Source organism: Ceratotherium simum, chromosome 29 (assembly GCF_057802395.1).
Source record: "Ceratotherium simum simum isolate JZ-2026a chromosome 29, ASM5780239v1, whole genome shotgun sequence".
Classification (NCBI taxonomy): Eukaryota; Metazoa; Chordata; class Mammalia; order Perissodactyla; family Rhinocerotidae; genus Ceratotherium; species Ceratotherium simum.
This window is the reverse complement of record NC_141928.1, coordinates 18118783-18145759: the sequence shown is the minus strand read 5'-3', so window position 1 is coordinate 18145759 and position 26977 is coordinate 18118783. Positions and strand designations below refer to the sequence as shown.

The 26977-nt window shown below is 39.1% G+C and overlaps 1 long non-coding RNA gene across 12 annotated transcripts in view; it reads right to left on the bottom strand.

Moving 5' to 3' along the window:
* The window catches only part of LOC147913219 (uncharacterized), a 421589-nt gene that overhangs the window by 275366 nt on the left and 119246 nt on the right, over positions 1 to 26977 (bottom strand). The window contains exons 3-4 of one of the 12 annotated variants that reach the window (XR_015548920.1): positions 23663 to 23699; positions 17674 to 17823 (exon numbers count right to left, since the gene is read on the bottom strand). The exons of 9 other annotated variants lie outside the window; for them this stretch is intronic. This is a non-coding gene — a long non-coding RNA (uncharacterized LOC147913219). 2 more of the 12 variants (XR_015548930.1, XR_015548934.1) reach the window with 2 other exon arrangements.

The following is a 26977-nucleotide window of genomic DNA, read 5'->3' as shown; positions in this document are numbered from 1 at the left end:
GTGACTCAATTGTCATGATACTTCTGTTTGAATTGTCTTTCTCAACATCTCGTCTCATCTTATTCTTTCTTGTTCCAAGAAAACAAACCTCAACGTAGGTCTCTTGATCACCACTTTCTTTTTATAGAAGTTTGCAAAATGTTTTCAATAAAATGCCAAACATACTTGTCCGGCATTTTTTTATAGTATTGAAGGATCAAACACAGACACCAGTTCATCCTACAGTTGTCCTAGTATTACATACATGCCTTAATAGGAGGCATCTCTGCCTTGGTAAGCATAGTTACTCAACCCTGTGTCAGCTGTGATACTATTTCTCCAAATATGTGCATCAATTATTCTACCTAGAACTCTTTCTTGCAACAGACTGACCCTGAACCTTATACTAATTCCAGTAACTAGGCCTTGGCCGTACGCCCTCATACGTACAGGGAAACTGAATAAGCTACTCAATGCTGCAATCGGTTTTAGGCCAGGGTCCTCACTCAATCACACTATCCCCCTCCATTCCCAAGACCTGGAGAATGATTTTTTCCCCTTAACTCTTGAAGGACACGGTTAGGAACCCAAAATTAAATCAAAACATGCAGACAAACCTACTATCATTTTCCAAATAAGATGCTAGGGAAGAGATATTTAAGAGATCATGAAAAGGAAAAACTGTAGGTTTCAGAGTACACAGTTGATTTCAAATCCAAGTGTTGCTACTTATCATCCATGTAAACTTTGTCATATTATAAAACCTTTCTGTGTCTCAGTTTTTCCACTTATAAAATTGTAATAAAATAATACGCATACTATGTGGTTGTTTTGAGGATTAGAGGTGATTTATATAACATCTTAGCATGGCGCCTCAAGTATATGGAAGATGGTATTGTCAATGTGAAGGAGTTCAGTCTGGTTAGAACCAAAAATTCATGCTGAGCTGTTGTCTGGAAACAAGACTGAGGGGAGGACATACTACAGAGTGGGGTAGAGTAAAATTCGCAGTTTCTCATGGTATTAGTATGAATCTAAAAATCAAATTTAACAACCATCTGGTTATATAAGTTTGTGGGAAAGTCATAGGATTATTGGAATAAATGGAAATTGTCTTAGCAATATTTAGTCCATGGTAAGCACACAGCACAAATGCCACCACTCTCATCTTGTGATGAAAGTAGACCCTGCCATTTTATCCTAGGGATCTTTCCCAATGGTTCAGAGTATATTCTCAGAATTCTTTTTAATTGTTAATTTATATAAGTGATATATTACAGCTTGCAGCCCATAAACCTCTAGTCCACATAAGTAGTAATAACAAACTCAGCTTTTTAGTTTTCAAGTTTTCCTGGTCAGAAACTGTCATTTGCAGGCACTCACCCATGCATACACCCTCCAGCTTATATGAATAACAGTCGTGGTGAACAGACAACTCTGATTAAACCCTACAGCAGTGATAAGAAACACTTGAGGTTTGTAGCACACATTCAAATACTAGAATTTGTGTTGTCCCACTTGAAGGCACAAAAACTCAAAACAACACTAAACGAGCCAGTAACAATTACAGTGTAATCACTACCATGGTATAACAATGCCTCACAGAGTCTATAAAAGCATCCACACTTATTACACCATTCACTTGGTCACCCTTTGGCACTGTTTTGCTATTTGAGGAGAACTGTTTCCTGCTCTGTAGAACTTTCTTACAATCTCATGAGACTGAGTACTCAAATGTTTTAGTAAATGCCCAATAGCACTTTTTGCTGGTCTGATGTTTTACTGCACTTCTTCCCTCTCACTAGGAGCAAGAGGTCAGCATCGCACAAACCTCTCAGCTCAATGCTCCATCAGATGAGCATCACCTTCATGATATGTCTTTGCTGTTGTGGCCAAAGGGGATTAGAAATCAACATCTGGGTAGTCACCTGGGATGGGCTTGCAGTACACCACTGTGCTGTTGGGTACCATTTTTGTAGAAAAATAAAGCTCCCACCATAAATCATAAAGGGAGGTTGGACTAACTAAAAGAGGCCGATGCTTCAGGGAGACTCTTTGGGACCTAATAGACAAGAACAAAGTCTCAAGGAAATCATCAGAAAGCTGTAGCCATATGGAATTGAGGGGAAATTCTCACTCTCTTCAGGATCCTATGAGAAAGAGTTAAGAAAAGCTTCCAGAACAGAGTTATATAAATTTATCCATTAATAAAGATAGTCCCTATAAATGTATGAAAGGGAATCATACAAGCAAAAATAAAATAACTCCCTGGAAGATCTAACATAGGGTGGGAGGCCTTTTTAGCCTTTACCTTCTAATTACTATTAACCCTTTTCTCTCATCAACTCCATAAGTTTCAACCACTCTGCCTGTTTTCTATGAAAAGTTCCTTTTTCTTAGTCTGTTAATATGGCACACACCTCCTGTCTTAGGTTTTTACGTCGCAACAGTTAGCAAGCAAAGAGTATAAATATACCCTGTTTATTCCACCTATGTTCACCCAGCCTCCGTATCATTGGAATGCTTTTCATTGTTATGATCTCTGCATGCACTTTAGAGATATTGCATAAGTGATGTCTTATTATTGATGACCTGTTGCCTTATCCTTTACTTGGAATTTTGAGAGTCTCCTTAGCTATATATGTTTCTCAGTTAGTTGGTATCTGGTAATTTTCATTTGTGCATGGCATTTTTATCCCGTTTACTCCCTTCTTGCTCTCTTATGTCTTTTTATTTACCAATTTATATTTGTTTTAAACTTCTTCTTTAATTATTATCACATAACCTTCTAATACGTTAAGATTGTCATTGTAATCACAACTTCTCTATAGTGTATCATATACTAGAACATTCAAAGGACTGTGTCAAAAGATAAGAATCTTATTCTTGATTCTGCAGCTTAATGATCACATATATTTCTAAAGACTTGAGATCTCAACCCTGGTGTGAACTGGCTACCTGTGTACCTGGATCTGTGTTCATTACTTCTTAACTGAACTCTGAATTTGATTATCTACCTGTATCTTCTCAATATACTCTTCATAAAACACTTTGCCTGCCTGCCTTGTGATTTTTCATTGTGTCCTTGGATTTTTTTCCCTTTCCCATTGTCGTGTAAATTACTGGTACCAGAACCTAACCCCTCCCCTCTTGTACTTGTAGTCCCTTATAGATCATTCATAAAAGATGAAACTATTCTGGTTGTCAGAATATTAAGTCATGACTTTATGATCATGACATTATGAAGCAAGACTGAAAAACTTGCAGCTAGGTCAAAAAATACATTTTGAGTAACATTTATATAGCATAATAAAGCACTTCTCCCAGTACAGCTCCTTCTCCCTGACCTCTTACCTTACCACCATTACCAAAACAACCCTCATCTGAAGAACACCAGAGGGAAGATTACCAGGAGATATTAAAGAAGTCTTGTCAATTCAATCTTGACTTTTTCTTTACCTTCGAGACTATATTATGTTATGCAACCTCTACCTTTAAATTCTAATAGTTTTCTAGATTTTGGCATTGCCCAACCTTTGGGTACCTAGGTGTCTTTTCGGTCTTCTCCTATATTGAGCATCAGTCTATCAGTCAATTATTACAGTTGCCTAAACCCCATATGCCAATTGGGGGAAAGATGAAAGGAGATTTAAGATCTCACCTGGGTCCACGTGTTGCAAAATAACGGAATGTAGGCTAAAAGATGTTGTAGGGGAACAGGCTGGAGATGAGAGTACAAGAAATGTTAAGCAGAATTTTATTCCAATTCTCATGTGCTTAAGCAGCATAGTCAGAGTAATACTTTCAATTTTTTAGGGAAGTTGACCTCAATAAAGTCAATTCCCAGCACCTGAGTCTTTCACTAATTTCTGAGCTTAAGACCCTATTGTGAGTCCCTGACCTCTGCCTACTTCCTAACATGAGCTGCCTGATTCTGGATTTTACTTCTTAGTCTCTTGGTCCCATGATCATTCTTCCCTGGTGTTTTCATTCTTTCCATCTAAATGCATATTACTATTGATTTGTACACATTACACTGACTCTGACTTTTGGAAGTTCTGCAGTCTTTAACACTTATCTTGTCTTTTTCCAGTTTGGTTCTCCCAAGGTAGGGTCTCTACTGAGTAACTCCTACTCATAGCTGTGTTTGTTTGGGTCAACTGAGAAGTAGGAGCCTAGAAGGGTTACAATATACAAGAGACTTATTGGGAGAGAGAGTGGAAGAAGACAGATCCTTCAGACTGTGGTACAGATCTGACACCTGTGGAAGGAGATAGAGAGAAGGAAGGAAGATTGAAGCAGGAGGAATTTCAGATTGTAGCATAGCTCTGGGAAAGATTCAGCCAGGTCCACAGGAATACCTTGAACCAAAGCCATTCATTCAATTAATTCCTCATTTCACTAGAGTGGGCCTTCTTTAATACTTTTATTTTGTTCAGCCATTGGCTGGGATCAGCCTGTGGGAAGCATGGTGGATCCATGGGGATAGTATGTGGGAACATCTATCAGCTAATGCCTCTTGCAGTAGGAGATCTGAAAATTACATTTCTGGTTTGCCACACCAGGTCAATGAACAATAGTGGATTTAAGGCTTCCTCATAGAAGATATTTTGGGCCCAATGTCTTTTCTCATGACTTTTCCCATGTGACATTCAATCTTATGCTGGCTCCTTTTTCTTGTTTAAATCTTACCTCAAATATCAATTCTTCAGATGATCTTCTCTGACCACATCATCCAATGTGGCTCTCACTCCTGAACAACTCAATATCACATTACCCTGTTGCAATTTCCTCATAGCCTGAATTACTATCTGATGTGATCTTAAAAATTTGACTATTTGTTTATTACGTGTCCTCCCCACCCCATTAGAGCAGTAGTTTAGTCTGTCTTGTTCACTATTCTATTGGCAATGCCTGGAAAGTACTCAACAGCAATGCCTATAAAGTGCTATAAGGTGCATTATAAACATTATTATTAAAGTTTTTTTTTCTAAATCTATTACTTTCCTTCTTTAGACCATCCAAAACACCTCACTGATCTCCCATGTTATATATCACAATGCCGCAATGCATTGTAGCTAGTGTTATCATGTCTCCTTCTCTCACTAGTCTGAGAGCTCCTTGAAGGTAAAAGTCATGTTTTATACTGCATATAATAGTGCATCAGGTATTCAATCACACTGATGAAGGAGTATTGATGAGTGGCAGAAGGAATGAAGGGAAGATTGCCAATGTATGCAACTTCCTCGATATGCGTTATTTCTTATGTGTATAATGGCCTGTGGGCTGGGCAGTACAACATTGCTTCTGAGTGTACACACGACAACGGAAGAAATACAGCAGGAAACGATGGGAGATGGGCCTAAGAATGGGCAGCCATAAGAACAACTGTGAGCAAAGTCTACAAGATGCCTTTTCTCATTGCAGGAGGTGCATCCATTTGGTGATCAAATAGGAACTACACAGTCAGGTTTGGAGAGGAAACCTGGTGTTTGCCTTTGTGCTGCAGACAGGCCTGGGGGCTGCTGCCTGGTCCTGGGGCCAGGAGCAGGAGCTGATTGTTCCAGCATCCTTTCTTGTGAGAGCAACTGATTTGTTCAGTGATCAAAGGCCCCTTCCATTCCAATTCCACACTTTGCTGCTACTTTTGTCACATCCCCCTGGAGAGAGGTTCCCCCCTACTTCTTTAAACTGATACTATTTCCTAGAATAGAAGGAGCAGTTGAGTTTGGTTATTGAGCATCCGTCCTGTCATGATTTGTTTTTGACACTGTTCTTAGTTTTAAATCCCTGAGTTAGTAACTGTTGGGTTTAATTTTTTAGAGAAGGAATGTGCTGCAGCTCTCTGTTGACAAGGAGGGAGGTAATATGGTAAGAGCATGGTATTAGGTGTTAGAAAAATCTGGGTTAGAATTCTAGCACCACCATTTCCTAACTGTGCTATCTGAGGCCAGTTACTTAACCTCTCAGTGCATCAGTTTCCACATCCTCAGTGTTTGAATCACAATGCCTATCTCACAGGATTTTCTTGATGGATAAACATGATACTGTATGCTTTTACAAATACAGTTTCCAGTCCATACCATGCTTAGTACATAGTGATCCCTTGTGTTGTCTCTGGAATATCTTTCCAATAACCTTTATAATAACCCAATGAAATGTTGTACCTCTAGTGGAGGAGGAAGACGTTGTTCCTCCTGACCCTAACCCTGGAGTTTTTTTATCACTGGAGAATACTTAGGATTCTCTGTCCTCTTTGAGCTATTGCTTACAGAGGTAGTTATGAAGCAAAGAGAACCTTTCAATCTATTTATCAAAGTCCTTGCAAGCTTCTGCTTCAAGGTAGGTGAATCAATTAGGCAGTATTGAGCGGGGAATGTTAATCTGCATCCAAAGCATTTTACTGCACAAACAAGTTAAATAAAAAATCAAGTGCAGGCCAATTGACTTTCCTCCACTGTGGCTGGAATTGAAGGAAGAGAAACCATCCCCTCTCAACCTCTTTTAATCCTTTCTCACCTCTTCCTTACAAAAGGAGCAGAAGTCTTGTGGGAATAAGAGGCTGAGGGGTTCTGATAAGTGGTGAGCAGTGAGACTGGTGTTTATTAGCTTGGAGAATTCAAGACTCTTGTGGGTATTGTTGCTCTTTTGGTGACTTGGAAGGACTTTTATCCAGAAGAAAGTTTCAGCCAATCGGTTTATGTTATGGGGAAACTGTTGCTTCCAAAGAGATTTTCTTCTGTCTGCATATACTTTTATTAACAAGAGTTGGATCTTAGTGTTATCTCTGACAGCTCTCTCTCTCCCACCCTGCACCGAAACAGTCAATAATCCTCATAGTGTTTATCTTAACATATTGGTCACTTCCCCGTTCTTACTGCCACCTCCTTATCTATATTCTCATTAACTTGTACTCGGAATACTATAGGACTGTTTAACTATACATACATTCCTTTTTTAATCCTACTCTCATCTCTAGTTCACTCTATACATTAAAGTTAAATTAGTATTCAGCATGACGTGTTGGAAAGAATTTACTCTTTGGTGTTGGAGAGACTCCATTTTCCATCTCTGCTTAGCTATTTACTGACTTTGGACAAGTTACTCAACCTTTCTGAGCATCTACTTATCTGTAAATTCAGAATAATTACAGTCCCTAACTCACACAATACTTGTGACAAAAGTGGTAGTACATGGAAAGCATTTAGTACATTTAGTATAAGACACCATAAGAATTTACTGGAAAATGACTTTTTCTGAGGATCTCATTGTTCTTTGAAGACTCTAGTTTCCTTGTGAGCAGAAAACATTTCTGATTCTTCTGTGTTTCAACACAAGCACGTGCAGTGCAGTGCATCAGTAAGCACTCATACAATTCTATCTGTTATAATTAAGGCAAAATCCCAATTTTACTATTTATCTTGTAGCTAAATGTAAAGGGTGGAGGGATTGTTTCCAGATGGGGAAACAGTGTAAACAAAGATGTAGAAAGAAAGATACATGAGTAAAACATAGTGAATGTCTACTCTGTGCAAAAACAGCCTGATGTGCCCTAAATGGTAATTTATACAAGGAAGCAATGACATATACTGTGGAAAGAGATTGCAGGGAGGGTCCTGGAGGGCCTAGAATGCTAGGTTATGAGGACATGAACAATAGGGTGCTACTGAGGGTTTTTGAGCAGGGGGAGTGACAGAATGCACTGGGCAAGAGAAACAATGTCCTCCCATTTAGGTTAGGGATGGACAAGGCTCAATGGCTTCAGAGCTCAGAACTAATCGGCCAATTCTATTTCCTGAATTGTTCATCTTCTATGAGGCATGATGAATGCTGACTTTAGACTCCTTCCTTTGGTTCTGCCAGCAATTCAGTAGCTTAATCTTTTTCCAATCTCAGCTCTTGCCTAATAATCTGTCCCAGGCACAGAAATTTCATTAACTCTTCAATGATGTCCACAGGCTTTGACCATGGATTTCATCTGTTAAGCTGCTTTTATTTCAGCTACTATACAAATTACCCTCTGCCTGGGAAAGAAAAAAAAAAAAGGAGGAGAAGAGATAGAGGAAAAAAGAATGGCTGAAGCCCTTCTGTATTTCTCAAACAACTTTCCTCTCAGTGAAAATAGATGTCCAGAGGAGAAATTGAATTCCAAAAGCAATGACTCGATAATGGAGTGACCCCAAATTTTCTCACCGGTAGCTTAAGAGGAGGCCCCTGTCACCACCAGCATGATATGTGATTGTCTTATCATCCTTAGAAAACTATATTATACTTGGTAGAAATGAAACTGTGACTAGTTCTAGAAATGTGGTGAGTGTATACTGGTTGCTGCTAAGTCGCAGAAGTGGTGAGGTGGGAAGGTGGGGAGATGGGAATGTGGGAAGGTAGGGAGGGTAAGAGGAGATTCCCTCTAAAAGTCTGCTTAAAACTGCTACCATGTTGCTGTGCACAGCTTAGTGAATGATGTTGGGATTTCGGGCATCAGTGGAGAAGACATTCATGGACAGGAATCATTCTTTATAATCTTTCCTCTGTGAAGCTTCTTCTAACTTGTAGAGTGAGTTGCAACTTCTCCTCTGTTGCTATGACATGTTGAACCTTCTCTCCTTTTATATTCCTTATTGTGATGCATCACACCATTTGACTTATCTATCTGTTTTTTGTTTGCTTTCGAGTTCTTTGAGGACAAGGGCCAAATTATAAGAAGCTAACACCAGCGCTAGGGGACCAGAAACTCTTAAGGTATCAACAGTGGCATAGCTAAGGACAGAAGTTACAGTTGGTAGCAAGGAAACCAGAAAAATAGCAAGAGCAGAGTCAATTTTGGATTAAATAGAATAATGTATGTAAAGTGACTACTACAGGACCTAGGTGCTTGGTACCTGGTGGTGATGTCAGAGGAGCTGGGGTCTTTGCTCTGTCACTTCAGTGGGCACATTTGTGCATACTGATTTCTGCTACTCAGCAATAGAGAAATTTAGTAGACACTCAGAAGCTTCTGAGGGGAGAGGTAGTGATTGAGGACGGAGTGAGTACCCTTAATGGTTGTTTGCTTGTTTGTTTGAGGATCTGAGTTCCAGCTCTATCTCCCTCCAGGACCTGAATGCATTATAATACATAAGAGGCAGTGTAGGGTCAATGGTGCTAAGAAACGACCACATGAGGTTCTCTCTCCTTTTGGGTGATGCTTCCACAAAGACATTTAGAAGAGGTTGACCAGACATGAGCTAATTTCAGCATTGCTGACATGTTTTCAAAAACATTTCTCATAACCAATTTACGGATCAGCGTTTCATCTTGAAATGAAATGGCAGACTACAAACCTTTTCAAATAGGTGGATTGTAAGTTTTGTACGTAGTGTTTTATACAAAAAAGACTCAACTCTGATTATATTGCACTTAAAACATTTTTCATGTTTTGAAAGACAACTTTTATTTATAAATTGCAAGTACGTTTTATAATTTACATGATCAATTTAGAGATGCTCTAGTCCAGCAGGATTATGAATTTTTGGGATTCTATCTTGGGTGGTTTTAATTCTGTTTTCTTTGAAAAACATGGAGTCAGTTTCCCATCTCATGTTTCTCCATATTCCTCTATGCGGTACAGAGGCTGGCGTTCTTATTTCACAAATGAAAAAGTTTAAAGACCAGAAATACTATCAACATACTCAACATCATGTGATACCTTGTGATGAAACCAGAATTCAAGGCCTCTGATAATATTCTTTGAGAATTACTACAGCCAAAAAAAAAAAAAAAACATTGGGGTTATATTACTCCCCTCTTTCTTTTTTTAAAATTTTATTGAAGAGTAATTGACAAATATAATTGTATATATTTAAAGTGTACAACATGATTTGATATGCATATACATTGTAGAATGAGTACCAAGATCAAGATAATTAACACATCTGTCACCTCACATAGTTAACATTTGTTAACTCTGTGTGTGTGTGTGTGTGTGTGTATGTGTGTTGAGAATGCTTAAGATCTATTCTCAGCAGCTTTCAAGTATACAATACCATATTATTAACTGTAGTCACCATGCTGTACATTAGATCCTGAGAGCTTATTTTTCTTATGACAGAAAATTTGTACCTTTCAACCTACATCACCCCGTTTTCCCCTCCCCCCAGACCCTAGCAACCACTATTCTATTCTCTGTTTCTATGAAATCGGCTTTTCTTTTTTTTAGTAGAGTCCACATATAAGTGATACCATACAATATTTATCTTTCTCTGTCTGGCTTATTTCACTCAGCACAATGTCCTCCAGATTTATCCATGTTGTTGAAAATGGCAGATATTCCTTCTTTTTATGGCTGAATAATATTCTACTGTATATATACGTGCCACATTTTCTTTATCCATTTGTAGCGTAAGCCCTGGCAGTCTTTTTTTTTTTTTTTTGTAAAGCAAGTTCCTGACTTAAGCTTTGATTGCTAAGGCATACTCTTCAAGAGGGCTATGTCAAATAAACACATTGCCAGCCACAGGCTAGATAAAGAGCCAGACCACCTCCCCCCACTGAGGCTCCTTTGTTTTAGGGATCTTGATTGATTTTGATAACTGACCCTTTGGGGCCAAGTTTTTTTTTTGTTTTTTTCCTCTTCTTGTGCTTTAATTTTGCACTCTTAGGTTTTAAATTCCCCAGTAAAGAAAGAAAGAATGATCCCACAAAACCCTAGGCCCCCACCCTCAACTCCAATAAAAGCTAAACCCCAGGCCTGTGTGCTCTCTCTCTCTCTCCCCACGACTTTGCTATGTGGCCCCAGGTGTACTATGTAATTTCCAGGTCCTGTGAGTAATAAAATTTTATTTTTTCAAAGTTTCTTGATGGTTATTGCTGAAGGGCATCTTGCAATCATAATAAGAACTACAAGGGTTGGTCCAGCCACAGCATTGGTTGTTGATAGCCTGAGACTGACACAAAACACCGTTCATCTGTTAAAGGACATTTAGGTTGTTTTCATATCTTCGCTATTGTGAATAATGCTGCAATGAACATGGGAGTGCAGATATCTCTTTGAGATCCTGATTTCAATTCCTTCAGATATATACCCAGGAATGGAATTGCTGGATCATAGGGTAGTTCAGTTTTTAATTATTTGAGGAACCTCCATAATGTTTTCCATAATGGATGTACCATTTGCATTCCCACCAGCTGTATATAAGGGTTTCCTTTTCTCCCCATCTCTGCCAAAATTTGTTATCTTTTGTGGTTTTCTTTTTGATAATAGCTATCATAACAGGCATGAAGTGATATCTTATTGTGATTTTGATTTGCATTTCCCTGATGATTAGTGATACTGGGCACATTTGCATGTATCTATTGGCCATTTGTATGTCATCTTTGGAAAAAAGTTTATTCAGGTCCTTTGCTCATTTTTTAATTGGATTATTTTCTTCTTTGCTATTGAGTTGTATGAATATTTTACATATTTTAGATATTAACCCCTTATCAGATATATGGTTTGCAAATATTTTCTCCCATGTTGTAGGCTGTCTTTTCAATTTATTTATTTATTTTTTTTTTTAATTTTTTTTTTTTTTCCCCTAAAGCCCCAGGCGATAGTCGTATGTCATAGTTGCACATCCTTCTAGCTGCTGCATGTGGGACGCGGCCTCAGCATGGCCAGAGAAGCAGTGCGTCTGTGCGCGCCCGGGATCCGAACCCGGGCCGCCCGCATCGGAGCGCACGCACTTAACCGCCAAGCCACGGGGTCGGCCCGTCAATTTATTGATCGTTTCCTTTGCTGTGCAGAAGCTCTTTAGTTTGATATAGTCCCACTTGTTTATTTTAGCTTTCGTTGCCTGTGCTTTTGGTGTCTTATTCAGGACTCTTTCTATTTTTGTAATTGCTTATCTTTTCTCCTGCAAGATCAGTCATTACCACTATCCCTACTTCCACTCACCTCTGAGGCTAAGACTGATCCTGGTTAGAATTTCTGTAACACTCTACAGTCCCAAATTCTTTAGACTTCAGTTACTATCAATTCTACTATTACCTCTATACCTGCTTCTCTCAAAGAGGTAGCATATAGCATAGAGGTAAAACTCTCAATTTCTATAGTCAAGCAGAACCCCCACCTCTTCCACTTGCTGATGTAATACCAAACAAGTTACACCACAGCTTCTTCTAGACTTGATAGGAGCTTTAAATGACATAACGCATAGCAAATGCACAGTAATGTTTATGCTAGATATGATATGATTAACATTAGTATAAATAATATTAGCCAGGCCAGTGGTCAAGTTCATATCTGAACCTGAATTCTGTAAATTGGATTCTTATTTTCTTTTCCGTACCTGAAACTGATTAGGTAACTGCCATCATTTTTCTCCAGCACAATGGATTCTCAAAGTGTGGTGGTCAGACCACCTACATCTGAATCTCCTTAGAAAATTATTTAAAATCAGATCTCTGGAACTCACCTGTTTTATTGCATTTCTGTGGTGGAGCTCAAGAATCTTCAATGCAACAAGCTCCCAGCTTATCCTGATGCACACTACGATCTGAGAATCCTGTCCTGTTCTAGGGCTATAGTCTGTTTGGATCTTCCATCCCAAGATCACATTCTATCCCCTCCATGAGGTTAGTGGGACTGTTTTGATTGGTCTGGATCTCTGAAAATCTCGTCTTTCTTTTCATTTTGTGTTCAATCTAATGATCAAGGCTCTCCCTTACTCAAAGTTAGAACCTCCAAAGCTGACTGTTCTCCTAAATTCCATCCTTTGTTTGTTGTCATTCATTTAAAATAGCGTGTATTGCCTCCCGGACCAGACTTCATTTCATCCCTGCCCCTCAATGTGCACAATTTCTGGCTTGATGTGTCAATCTCCTTCCCTTTTCATCTGTGAATATATTTCTCCATATTCTCTCTTTTCCTAAACTGTATCACTCATAATATGGGTAGTGATCATCTTTACTTCATTAGCTTCCATGCCTTTGGGTGGGATTCGACCCCACCTTTGGCTTCCGAGATAAGCATGCATAGCTTAATATGTGCCATATCCCTGGCCACAACCAGTAGCTCAGGGATGGTCACTGATCTAATTTGGTCAATGAGAAATAAAGAAACTTTGGGAATGGGCAAGAGGCTGACTTCAAGAAATAAACATATTCTTTTTTGTGAAAATTATTGGAAGATATATTATTTTTTTCCTTCAGTGTGGTTATGCTATCCATTTGAAATTCAGTACAGGACATTTGTTTCTGTTTGTATTCTAATTTATCTTTCTTCCTCATCCTTGTTAATATTTTTTTGATTATGTGATATGTTAATCTGGTACCAAAGGTGAAAATAACACAAAGCTCTCCCTAGTGAAGTACTGCTCCACCCACACTCTGTTTCCTGAACTCCCATTCAAGTCCATTGGTAACCCATCTCATTAGTCTCTGAGTTCTCCTTCCTCTGATTCTTTGTGCACAATTGAGCAGAAACATGTATTTTCTTATTTCCTTTTCTTTTTTACACAAAAGGTAGCTTCCATAGATACTTTTTTGCATTTTTCTTTCTTTAAATGACAAAATAGCCTAGAAATCTCTTCATATCAGTCCATAGAGATCTTCCTCATTCTTTTCCAGCTGTGCACTATAGCACTCTACTTGGAGAAGTACCAAAGTTTAATCAACTACTCTACTATATGGACTTTTATGTTATTGCTTCTAATATCTTTAAGTTATAAACAATGCTTAAATGAGTAAACCTGTGGATACATATTTTTGTATCTCTGGAGGATAAGAATCAAGATAAATTTCTCTATGTAGGATTATTGGGTCAAAAGGTAAATGCATTTTTATTAGATATTGCCAAATTGCCATACAAAATTATCATACCAATCTGTGTTTTGATCAGTAATGTAAGAGAGTATCAGTTTGCCCACAGCTTGGCCAATAGAATGTGTTATCATACTTTATGTCCATCTGATAGGTAAGAAATGGTTGCAATTTGCATACCTCTAATTACGGGTGAAGGTGAATATCTTTACACAGGTTTCTCTTGTATTTTTTCTCTGTGTTAGTAATTCTAAACTGTGAATGTGCATTAGAATTTCCGTGCATGCACATGCGCACACGCGTGGAAACTGGAAAAGAAATGTCAGGAAAGTAATGTTCAACATTTAGATGTTAGTCATACATTATGCTGTGATGGATCCACTGCCCTCCAAGTCCTGCCACACAAACCTTTCAGAAGAATCTCTACACAGTAATGCTATGGTACTGCCGCTTCAGAGGAATAAAATAAATTGGGTCATATACAGAAAAAACAAGGGCAGAACAATGGTAAGAGCTATGGCAGCTAAAAGAAATAGTGAAGAGTCAGGTAATTTGGTGAAGCCAGGTGGTATACAGATTGATTCAGGAGAAAGGTAAACCCTTCTTCCCCACACCCATCGGTGACCTTGAAAACGACTCTGGACACCCAAAAGAGAAGCCCTAGAACCTTATTTTTATTTATTTTTTTTTTTAAAGAATTTTCTTTATTTATTTTTTCCCCCAAAGCCCCAGTAGATAGTTGTATGTCATAGCTGCACATCCTTCTAGTTGCTGTATGTGGGATGCGGCCTCAGCATGGCCGGAGAAGCAGTAGTGTCGGTGCACACCCGGGATCTGAACCCGGGCCGCCATCAGCGGAGTGCGCGCACTTAACCGCTAAGCCACAGGGCCGGGCTAGAACCTTATTTTTAAAATCGATTTTATTGAGGTATATTTTAGATTCAATTAAACACACCCATTTTAAGTATACAGTTGATGATTCTTAATAAATGGATACATCCATGTAACCACCACCACTCTCAAAGTATGAAATATTTTCCTCAGTTCAAAAAGTTCCCTTGTGCCCTTTCTTTGTCAATTACCTCACCCTCCACCTCCCTGGCTCCAACCAACCACTGGTCTGTTTTGTGTCACTACAGATTAGATGTGACTTTTTTGTTTACATTTCTAAGAATCTGCCAAACTGATTTCTAAGGAGATTGTGCCATTTTACATTCCATCCAGCATGTATGAGAGTTCTAGTTGCTCCATAAATTCGTCAACACTTGCTATTGTCAGTCTTTTTACATTTTAGCCATTTTAGCTGGTGTATATCTTTGTGCCTTTAATTTTAGCACTTTGTGCAAATTAAAGGGACTAGCTCAGGTGATAAAAAAATTAGTTAAGTTTCTTTAGATGTCCCCAACCATTCTTCCTCTCCCTATATATGTACTTGGTGGTCTTTCTATCAAGAGATGTGGTTTATTTCACCTCCTGTTTAATCTGGGCTGGCATTTTGACTGGTTTTGACTAATAAAATGTAGCAGAAGTGATGTTCTGGGACTTCTGAAGCCAAGACTTAAGAGGATTGACAGCTTCCACTTCCTGGATGGATCTAGGAATTCATGTACTATGCTATAAGTGGCCCAGCTCATATGGAAGCCATATTGTGGAGGACTAAGGCACTGGTTGATCACTCTAACTGAACTCTCAGCCAGCCAACAGCCAGCACCATATAAGTGAGCCATCATAGACATTCCAGCCCTGCTAAGTCTCCAGATGGCCATATCCTGTTGACAGAAGAAGCATCCAGCTGAATCCATTCAGCCCCTTATTGTGAGAGATAACAAAATTGTTGTCTTAAGCCACTGAGTTTTGGGGTGGTTTGTTAAGTAGTAATAGATAACCAAAATATTTATATACAAAATTCCTAACTTAGGGCTCAATAAAATTTGCCAGATTAATACATTCATCCATTCAACATACACTTTTGTGTACTTAGCACTATGCTAAATATTGTAGCACTGCTGTCTTGAGAAAAATAAAAGGAGATTGCTTCCTCAATTTTCACATTTAGTTAGAACATTTAAGAATCTTTTGACTATAAATCATTGACCCTCATTTGGCCTAGATCAAGAGTCTATTTATCCCAATCAGGCCACGGTGGGAGCCTGGGATAATTTCCCTAGACACCAACTACCGTGAATCACCCACACCCCCTCCTCTAGTGCAACCATTGTAGGGCCTCGGAGTCCAACAACACCCGCTGCTCGAGTAACAGTGGAAACATGACCTACTTCAGTCATGTCAGCAGAGATTTTGTCTTGCAACAGTTCATTCTTTGAGTAAATGAGGTGCAATCTTGAATAGCTGTAGGATAGTAAATTGATCGCTGATGGAGCTCATTCGAGCAGCCCTCATCACCCACCACTCAGCCGCAGTTTACAGGCAGCTGTGACAGATTAAGTCCAAAAAGAGCACAGCAATTGCAGCAGCCTTGATGCCCAGAGCACAGGATGCCCTTTTTACCTCTTTTGAGAATGAAAGAGACAGAATGAACCACTATAGTGTACTCTGCCCTTGACTCTGTTCCTATCCTTCCTGTTCCCACAACCAGGGACACTGGAGGCTCTTTGATGGCTTGAGTGGGATGAGACCTACTGCAGCCCAAACTCATCATTTACCATATGAGGAAAGGAGGCACCAGGAGGTTAAGTGACGCTCTGTTAATCATACAGGGAATTAGAAGCACGGCTAAGACCACATGTCAGGTCACTAGAATCTTAATCATATGTCCTTTCCATTTCAACGCCCTGTCTCTCTGCTTCCTTGGTACTTGGGACTTTTTTCTAATAACTGCTCCTGCTTTAGAAGAGATCTGCCATTTCCTTCAGAAGATACATCATAGAGACCGGGATAGGTGCCAGGCCATCTCTAAAACCTCATCACCTTCCTGGCACTAACAACCCCTTACCTACTGAATTTCATATTTTATTCATTCAGCAAAGTGTCATGGATGATTAATATATAGAAAATCCTATGCAAAATATTTTGGGGGATACAAAATTGTAGAAGATTGTTTTCTGGGTTCAATAAACTTATATTCAGGGAGTGATCATTAATATTCAAATATCTGCAATAAAATCAGTATGTGATAACTGTCCCATATTTATGGTAATTAATAGTTTAATTAAACATTCCAATTAAGTGAACTCTGATTCTTTCCATAAAACAGAGAAAGTCATACGAAGTTTACAGAAATGGGACAAAGTGAACTTTGTATATAGTCTTGCTACTCAAAGTGTGTTCTCCTGGACCAGCAGCAGCAGCAGCACCTGGGAGGTCATTAGAAATGCAGATTCTCAGGCTGCACCACAGACCTACTTAATCAGAATCTCTGCTTTAATAAGACCCTCAGGAGGTTTGTACGCACATTAACATTTGAGAAATCTGAGTCAGGGGAAAGAGGTATGGAGGAAGGAGGAATTGACCTTGACTAGTGTGATTAAGGAAGATCCCACAGCAGAGGGCAGCAGACTGACGTGTTTACCAAGGCACTTGGATCAGAACTGGATTAAGCTGGAAGAAACTGGGCAAGTTATTTAAATGATTTGTTCATAAAACAGGCGTAGCATTAGTGTCTAACTCCTAGGGTGCAAGAAAATACTTAGTGTGTGGAAGTTAGGTGGGCATTAGGAATGAAAAAGTGGGCTGGGAAGGAAGGGCATTACAAGAAAAGAATCCACAGCGTTGTTGCAACTGAAGCCAGGGAGGGGATGGGGTTGAGTTTATTGTTATCCAGGTGGTTGCCTGAGTGATAATGTCATTAGGAAAAATAGGGAAGCTGAGGGGAAAAAAGTTTCATAGAGTGGAAGATGATGATGAAGAAGGTGATGATGATGATGATGATGATCACAGCACTTCTAGTCTTACCCTATGAATTTTGACCCTTGAGCCTCACTCCAACTTGTCAATCTCTTGACTCCAGGGAATGCGCAAAATTGAATACACTGGAAGTAGAAGTGGATTCTTCCTCTCAATTCCATCCCTCCACTGTGCCCCCTGGGGCCCTTGAATATTTCCCTGAAATAGATACAGAGCAGCCCTTTAACTCCACTGTAAAAAGGCTCCCTAAATGGAGCTCGATTTTTCACACGACATAACATTTTGCTTTATGCTCATAGTCATGTAATGTAAAGGATAATTCGGGGTTGATAAATTAGCAGTCAGGAAAGAGGCCTACAAGGAGCTTCAATAAGCCATTTAGCATTTGGCGAGTTCTGTAGAGTTTAGGTCTCTTCCCACACCCAGAGGTAGTAAATATCCCTCTCCAGATGGTACTTGCGGAAAGTGCCTCTGCATTTAGATACTCGGTGAAGTGCATTCCTGTGAGCAATAGTCATTTCACGTTCTAGATTAGAAATCGGAGCCCTACTTCTGAGGGTCCTTTCAGTTCAATGGAGAAACTATAGCCCAGGGAGGTGTCATGACTTCCCAGGTCCTTACTCAGCTATGTATTTAAGGGGAGCTCTTGAGGCCAGATGATAGATCTCTCTTCTTTTCCTTCTTTTCTTTCTTCCTTCTTGCATCCCCCCTTCCCCACTCCTTTCTCTGTCTCTGTCTCTCGCTCTCTCCTTTCAAAAATTCACTGCTGGTGAAAGGTTACTGATGTTAGATAAATAGAACTGTAAAATCAAATTAAGTCAGGCTTCAACAGGGAGCATGCATTGAGATGAGTTTTTCTCTGTGACCAAGATGCGATAGGCTAATTGTGACCCTGCATGACACCTCTTCAGGTTTAGGAACCAAGATCCCTGCACAATCTATAGTGTGATGTATATGGACAAAAAATAAATACATAAAAAACATCTGATGTAAACATTGTCTCAGATGAAGGGCTGAGCTGATAGAAGTGAAGATTATATGCATTCAAGTGGGGCTGGGTATTATGATTTTAAAGTTTTTTTCTGACACCAAGAGTTCACTACTCTGGGAAAGTTGTTTCATTAAATTTAGCAGCTCCAAGCAGGTAAGTAAAGGAGAAATAGAAGATAAAGTGAGCTTTTTTAAAACTTGAAAATTGTATGTGTGAGCTCTGAATTCAGCGTCTTCATTCCTTTGGAAGCAATTGGCTCTTCTTCCATCAGGGCTACCTGTGGGCCAGAACTGTGTAGAAGGAAGTGGTTACATTTGAGGCTGTGCGGCATTATTTACAAATGAAATCCACTTGCCTTGCAGGCCCCATCCTAAGGGACTCTGTGTTGAACTTATTATCTTGTTGATAACACACACAATCACTTTGTTACCAGTTTCCTCTCCTTTCAGGCCGACTGCTCTGATCTTTATGGGAAAACACAGTGACCAGGGAGAATACTGCACTAAATAACAAGCAACGTGGCTGTATTTCTATCTCAACCAACAGATTGCTGACTATGAGCCACTTACACCTTTCTTTGCCTTTACTTTACCACTCACCAAATAGAATAATTCCAATCCCTGAGATTTGTATAGAAATCTACAGCTTCAAATCATTTTCATATCCTCCGTTTTTTTTTTTTTTTCATTAGAATCTCAGAATTAACCTATGAGGGGAGCAGGGTGACAGAGATTTTTCTTTAAATCATTTTACTGAAGAGGAAACCCACAGGATGATGTGATTGCTTGAGTATATACTGCAATAAATGTTGAAGTATGTCCTTGAACTTATAGTTTTTGACTCTTATTAAAATACATATTTTTTTAAAAAGGGTAAAATTACGCCTCTGGTACAAATATAAAATGAACTCATTTTTTATTTTATTTAACTCACCAATTAATGAGGGGACCAGGAAGATGTTACAGTTGGTTCAAATGAAAACTCGAAGTTTCACACATTATAGTCAGAAAATAAAACCGGCAAACGGTTAGCCATTGATGGTTAAGTAGCTAGGAACTAAAGTTTTTTTCCTCTTTGCAATTATTGATTAAGGCTTTTAGTTGTTCCCCTGCCCATTGTTAATGGTGCTGTTTAGGCAATATGCTATCTGACTCTCCATAGGTTACTATAGATAACATCTCCCTGGAGCCTGGGTCACCATGGTAATGGGTGTTTGAGCTGTAATATCCATAGAGTGATAATACATTGTGTTCCATAGATATACTTTGCATTTCTATAAACAAATATTTGTATTTCTATCAGTTTTCTACAACTTACAGAGTTGTAAAATAACTCAAAGACAATAAAAGGCAGAGATAACCCTGATGGATGAGGATCTTACAAGATATTTCACAATATTTTCTTAAACTCAAAAATGTAATGTTCTCATTGTGTAACACTACACCCTAAAGACCCAGTATGATCCTTTTCCTCTCCCTGACTCCGTAACTGATCATCTCTGATGCTTGTTAGATACATATCAATATTTTAGAGTTGCTAGTGTTCAGGAATAGATGCTAAAATATTTAGGTAATAACAATATTGGTAATAATAAAAATAATAATAATAGCTAGCATTTCTTGGGTACCTACTATGTGCCAATTGCCAATAGCATCTGTTGATGTGTGTTTGTTTTTCTTTTCTTGTTTAATCTTCAAAGCAATCTTATGACAAATGGGCTACTATAATAAAAAAGTCCTGTTTATAGTTATTAACTTGCCCCAAAACACTCATTGAATATTCAGTGGAATAAGGTCCTAGGTTTTAATTTTTTGTAGTAGTTAAATGAATTAGATGGTGGATAAGATACTTAACTGCCCTGTACTTGAATTTGGCTGTCTAAAAATAGGGTAAAGATATAAAAATATAATGTTGTTAATGCTACCAGGGATTTAAAAACTTTAGGATGGAAAATATTATATCAACTTAAGGATATATCACTAAGAGTTGTCTGTGAAGTCTCAGTGTGAAGTGAATGGTTTTCATCAATGTCCCTCGTTAGACGCCTACTGAGAGATTGCTCTCAAGCAGAGAGATGGGAGCATAGGTCCCTGTTTATAGCTGAAGGAGCACTCTTTTGATTAATTCTTGGTCTTTAGAACTAGATTAAGCTAGCACTTCTGCTGAGCAATTCATAAGATTTATTTAACCTATCTGAGCCTCAGTTTCCTCATCTTAAAATGGATAAAGTACCATTACCAACCTTAGAAGCCATTATGGGTTAAATGAGATAATGTAGGTAAAGCCCTTCGAATTGTGCTTGGCACATGGTAACATTCAATAAATGGACATTTACATTATTTATTATTATTATTAGACCCCTTGCATTCAAATTCAATATCCTCCTTTAATGTTACCTTATGTTTTAAAAGAATGATTGTGTGTGAAAACAATTTGGGGTCATAGATGTTTTAGGGGGCACATCTATAAACCTTCTACCCCTTACACTCTCTTTGAGGATTCTCTTACATGCCCTCAGGGAAACTGTACTTTTTCAGTTGAGAACATGGACTAGCTCTCCAACATCCCTTTGAATTTGTGTTGCATTCTAAGGCAGGCCACTCATCTGCCCTCTGATATCAGAATGTGGAAAGGGATGGGGTGCAGTTTAACTGAAAGTGCACTAAGGGTAATTCTTACCCTTTTGTTGGGATAAGCAATCTGAAACAACGACTTCTTTAATTTGCAAAAGATTACTTTTAAATTGCTTAAATCAGATGTCTAACTTCCTAAAGTCTACCATTCATAAGGAATTATTAATTTAATCCAATTCAGCCCTTCATTCTGTTGTTTCAGGTTTGCTATTAAACTATGAGGGGCATAGGAATAGAAGGATCAAGTCCCTCTCCTCCAGGGACTCACTGTCTAGTTGGGAAGCCCAGCATTCACAAGGACACTATTCCTGCTAGTTATAGAGGACTAACAGTAGAAATCAAATCCAGAGGTTACAGACTAGTGGCCAGTGAGCCTACATGGCCAGCAGACATGTGTATTTGATTTGAACTCTGTTGCAACCTCCCTAAGTCAAAAGAAAAAAATTAAGAGTTTCCTAAATTAAAATAAAAATAGATCTCAAAGAAATTCAGGATTTCTAGTATCTTCCTTACATGGCCTTAATATCATACCTAGCAACCAGCCATCAGGTGCATGTAAGCAAAAATTGCCCCTTCTAAAAGGTTTTAGGGTTTTCTAGTTCACCATATCCAGTTTAAATTACTGATTTATCATAACTACCCGGTCCATGCGTGCATTTGATCCTGTGACCTCTGAAATAGTGACCCCTGATGAGTGTAACACGTCCAGGGGAAGAGATATCTTCATTTCAACAGTGATGGAACCGGGGAAAAGCAAACCAAAATTTGAGCATCTACTATGTTTCACCTACTTCATATATTTTCTCAGTTAATTTTTGCAACAACTGTCTCAAGTAGGTACTATAACTCTTTCACATTTGAGAAAAATGAGGCTTAGAGATTATTTAGAAGTAGCCTAATTGGCAGAGCTAAAATGTAATTTCCAATATAACAGAAAAAAAATGACCCAACAAGATTTTGTTTTTAAACTGATATACTTGCTTTGTAGTTTATATTAATCAAGATAGAACAAGCTATGCTGTAATAAATAAACCCTATATATCAATGGTTCCACAAATAGCAGTGGGTCCAGCAACCCTCCAGCGCAGCTGCCTTGTAAGAAGTGGTGATCCCATCAGATTCTGTCTTGTGGCTTCGTCATTGCATAAGATTTCCACAATAATCGTTGCAAGAGGAAGAGAGAGCTCCAAGGTCCTACATGGATTTTCACTGTCTCAGCCTAGGCATGTCACTTCTGTTCACAGTTCATTGTTCAAAATTAACAGAATGGCCCTGCCAAAGAGCAAAGAGGCTGACAAGTCTTCCCTGTGCCTGTATGTGAAGGGGGCTTCATATACATAAGCACCAGTAATGCCCACCATGATCTTCTTTGGCAAGTTGTACAAACTCTTTGTCTCACTTTTCTTATTGGCAAAGGAGAGCGATACCTTTCTCACAAGATTTTAGTGTTGGTTTGAGATGATGTTTGTAAAGCATTGAGTGCAGTGCATGACTTGAAGTGACCAATAAATTCATCTGTTTGATTTGTTATACCTGATAAAGATAGCATGCGATCACGGTGCTTTTTCTGTACTGAATCAGGCAACTGAGTTTTAGCCTCAGTTCTAATACTGATGATTATGTAGCTGTGGAAAAATGTCTGAGGTTTCATGTAAAGGGTAAAGAGGGCTGAACTTTTATGGTCTCTGGGTTCCCTCTGCTCCCAATAGTCTGTGTCTACCAACAATTTCCCTCAGAACAACTGTAAATGCTATTATCCAGCACCTAGCACAGTTCTTTGATCCAGAAGTTATTCCATTGGGAGAAATCTAGAAAAATGCTTTCCCATTTGAAGATTCCACCCTGCAGGGTGCCCAGCACTATGTTAGATAAAGAATAAATATTTGAGCAAATGAATGATCACCTGAGTTAGACAGCTCTGGCTGCCATAACAAATTGTCACAGACTGACTGGCTTAAACAGCAAACTTTTCTCACAGTTCTGGAGACTAGAAGTCCAACATCAAGGTGCTCTCAGGGTTGGTTTCTGGTGAGAGTTCTCTTCCAGGCTTGCAAATGGCCACCTTCTTGCTGTGTCCTCACATGGCCTTTTCTCTGTGTGCACACATGCCTGGTGTCTCTTCTTCTTATAAAGACACCAGTCCTATCGGATTAGAGCCTCATCCTTGTGATGCTAATTAACCTTTATTATCTCTTTATAAGCCCTATCTTCAAATACAGTCACATTAGGGGTGGGTTTCAACATATAGATTTTAGGGGAACACTATTCAGTCCTTAACATCACCATACGCCATGATAGTCGCAAACATGGCCTTAGAATCTGGGCCGTAAAAAATACTCTGAAAAGATTCCCTTTTCTAAAGGATACAGTGATTTTCAGTGGAAAAAGCTCTCTCCTGGGAGCATTTTCTTACCAAATTCTTATCGCTTCTCTCGGTCTCTGCTTCTTATCTGTAAAATTAAGGTAGAAACTAAGCAATATATAGGTTTTATCTCTGATCCAATCCAAAAGATTAATGATGAAAACAAAAGAACTGAGATCATGTCTGGGGTCAGTAAGAAAGTATAGCATGATTAATTAGAGATGCCTTCCGTGGGCACAGAAAATGACAAAGATGATATACACAAAAGTTACATATTTGAATTTTTTTGGAGTAGATAAACTTCAAGGAAACTCCCAAGTCTTAATGTTTTATCCTTCTATGAATGAGTACAATCCCTCTTACATAATGGGTGCCTTAGACCCGGAAAATCAGAAAGTAAATAGTATTTGGCCAGTTGTTAATTCAAGACCTAAAAGCAAACTGAAAATAAATAATGTGGTCCCGATTTCGGGGGGGGGAAACCTAGAGGTGAAGTGTTAGGGTTTTAGGGCCTGAGTGGAGAGCCTGCAATGTGTGTTCGCCAAAAGGGGGCACTAGAGGCCAGGCTCAGCAAAGTGGGTCAGAAGAACTGAGCTGGGTCCCACAGCTGCTGCTCTCTGTTGTAGATGCCGCTTACCAGGAGAGTGCACGAGCGGGAAAGCCTGATGCTTAAATGACAGGGCAGGAGTGGTTTTAGCCAAGATGCATTTGTACCATGTGGAGAGAATACTACTGCTTTTCATTTGCTTTTAAATCATCCCCCTCACCGTCTCGAACTTGCTGACCTGGACCAGCACATCACCCCAAACAAGAACAGCAAATTGCATGTCTCTTGCTGACCTGGGAGGGCTGGAGCAGAGCACCTGGCTATTTTCCTGCAACCCCCTGCCAGTGTTTATTTCTGACTGTTGGAGGAAGGCTTGTTAGGGAGGACAATTAACTGATCAGCTACTATTAGCAGGGCCTAATAACTGCCAGGTTTTTCTGGGAAATGGCAAACCTCTCACTGCATTTCCCAGAAAGGACTTCCTCCTGCCAGGAGGCTGTTTAATCAGAACCACAAACAATTGTGAATAAGGGAAAGGTAGTTGTATTAAGCACTGTTCCTCTCACAGGGAACCCAGTGATTGCAGAGGAAAAACGCAGAGCAAAACCTGCCTGCATCTTCCTGGGGTGTAGAGACTGACTTCTCCCCCAGTCTGGAACAAGCTGCTCTCCCCGTCTTCCTGATGACCTTTCCATGATGTGAATCTTGATCATGTTGCCCATCCTCTTAGTGGATCTACATTCAGCCTGCATTACAGAACTATGCTTTTATACATGTCTTTAGAATTGAGCCTGTATTTATCCTAGACATATGTAATAAAGATTTTCTCCTCCCTTCACACTACATTCTCCAAGGCTATTTCAGTAACCTTCTGATGTCTCTTTTTCAATTCTTACCTCTTTCAGTCCATTCACCACAAAAATAGCCAGAGTGATTTTAAAAAACATCACTTTGTCCAATCATGACAATCAACTCTCTTAGAAAGTTTCAATGGTTTCCCACTGCATTTACAATAAATTCTCAACTTCTCACCATAACCTACCGTGACTCGCTTGACCTGCAGCCTAGCTACTCTTGAACCCCACCTCATGACACTATTCTCCATACTCATTTTGTTCCATGTATCTTTCAAATCCTTGAAAATAGAAAATGTCTTCCTTTCTCAGTGCCTTTGTACATCTTCTTTGCTTGATTTGGAATGTTCTCCCCTCCTCACTTAACTAAATTCTACTCATTCCTCAAATCTCAACTTCAACGTTTCTTCTTCATAAATGTCTTTTCTGATCTTGATAGAGGTTATATTAGTCAGCTAGGACTGCCGTAACAAATACCACCGACTGGGTGCCTTCAACAATAGAAATTTATTTTCTCACAGTTCTGGAGTACTGAAGTTCAAGGTCAAATTGCTGCCAGGGTTGGTTTTTCCTGAGGCTTCTCTCTTTAACTTACAGATGGTTGCCTTCTTGCAGTGTCCTCATATAGCCTTTTCTCTGTGTGTACATCCCTGATATTTCTTCCTTTCCTTGTACAGACATCAGTTATACTGGATTAGGGCCTCCCCTTATCACCTCATTTAAATTTAATTACCTCTTTAAAGGCCCTATCTCCAAATACAGTCACATTGGGGGTTAGGGCTTCAATATATGAATTTTGGGGGACATAGTTCAGTCCATAACAGAGGTCTTTCCTCATCTACATTCTCCATGATATTTCCTTTCATTTCATACCCAGATCTTTCCTTTCATTTCATGATTTTCTTTGTTCATATTTTTAAAAATTTTATTATTTTAAAGCATGTATTTAGTTGTCTGTTCATTATAAATTTCACTAGATTGATAAACTTGACTCACTTTATCTCTAGCACCTAGAACAGTGCCTAGTACACAACAGGCACTCCAATATTGATTGAATGGAAGAATAATTTCCAGGGGGCAGGAACTACGTCTGCTTGTTTATCACCTAATCACCAACATCCAGCACAGTGCTCACATGTCAGGATGTTACCTGTATTACTCGAATGAAAGAGCAACCCATAATTTGTCAAGCATAGCCATAGGGAGTAGGCACAAATCATTTCTATCATAGTGTGTTGGTCAGGGTCCCGTCAGGAGACAAAATTCATTCTTAGTTTGAAAAGGTAACTTTTACTATAAAGAATTATTAACTAGCAAATAGGGATTAACTATTAAGAGGGGTAAAGAGAACTCTAAAGAATACAAGAATAGCAGAAGGAGGACTATGTACACAGCCGAGCTCCAGCATCACAAAGCCAGGTGAAGAAGGATGAATTTGGAGCTGAAAGGAAATAGTGTGATAAACGTAATCCTTAGTGCTTAAGAACACAGACAGGGCACAGGAATACCTAGGTATAAATTCAGTATAGGAGGATAGGTTTTGATTTCTAAACTTGGAGGAGCAGAGAATTCTTTACAGGAGAAGTAGAATTAGAACTAGACTTTGAGGGCTGGCCCCGTGGCTTGGTGGTTAAGTGCGCGTGCTGATGCTGGCGGCCCGGGTTCGGATCCCGGGCGCGCACCGAGGCACCACTTCTCCGTCCATCCTGAGGCTGGGTCCCACATACAGCAACTAGAAGGATGTGCAGCTATGACATACGACTATCTACTGGGGCTTTGGGGGAAAAAATAAATAAATAAAATCTTTAAAAAAAAAAAAAAAGAACTAGACTTTGATAATTATATCAATCTATAGGATGAATACAGATGATATCTGAATACATGTGATATATATGATCAGAATATGATACAATATGATACAAATACACAGTATATGATATATGATACATAATATCACATAGAGAA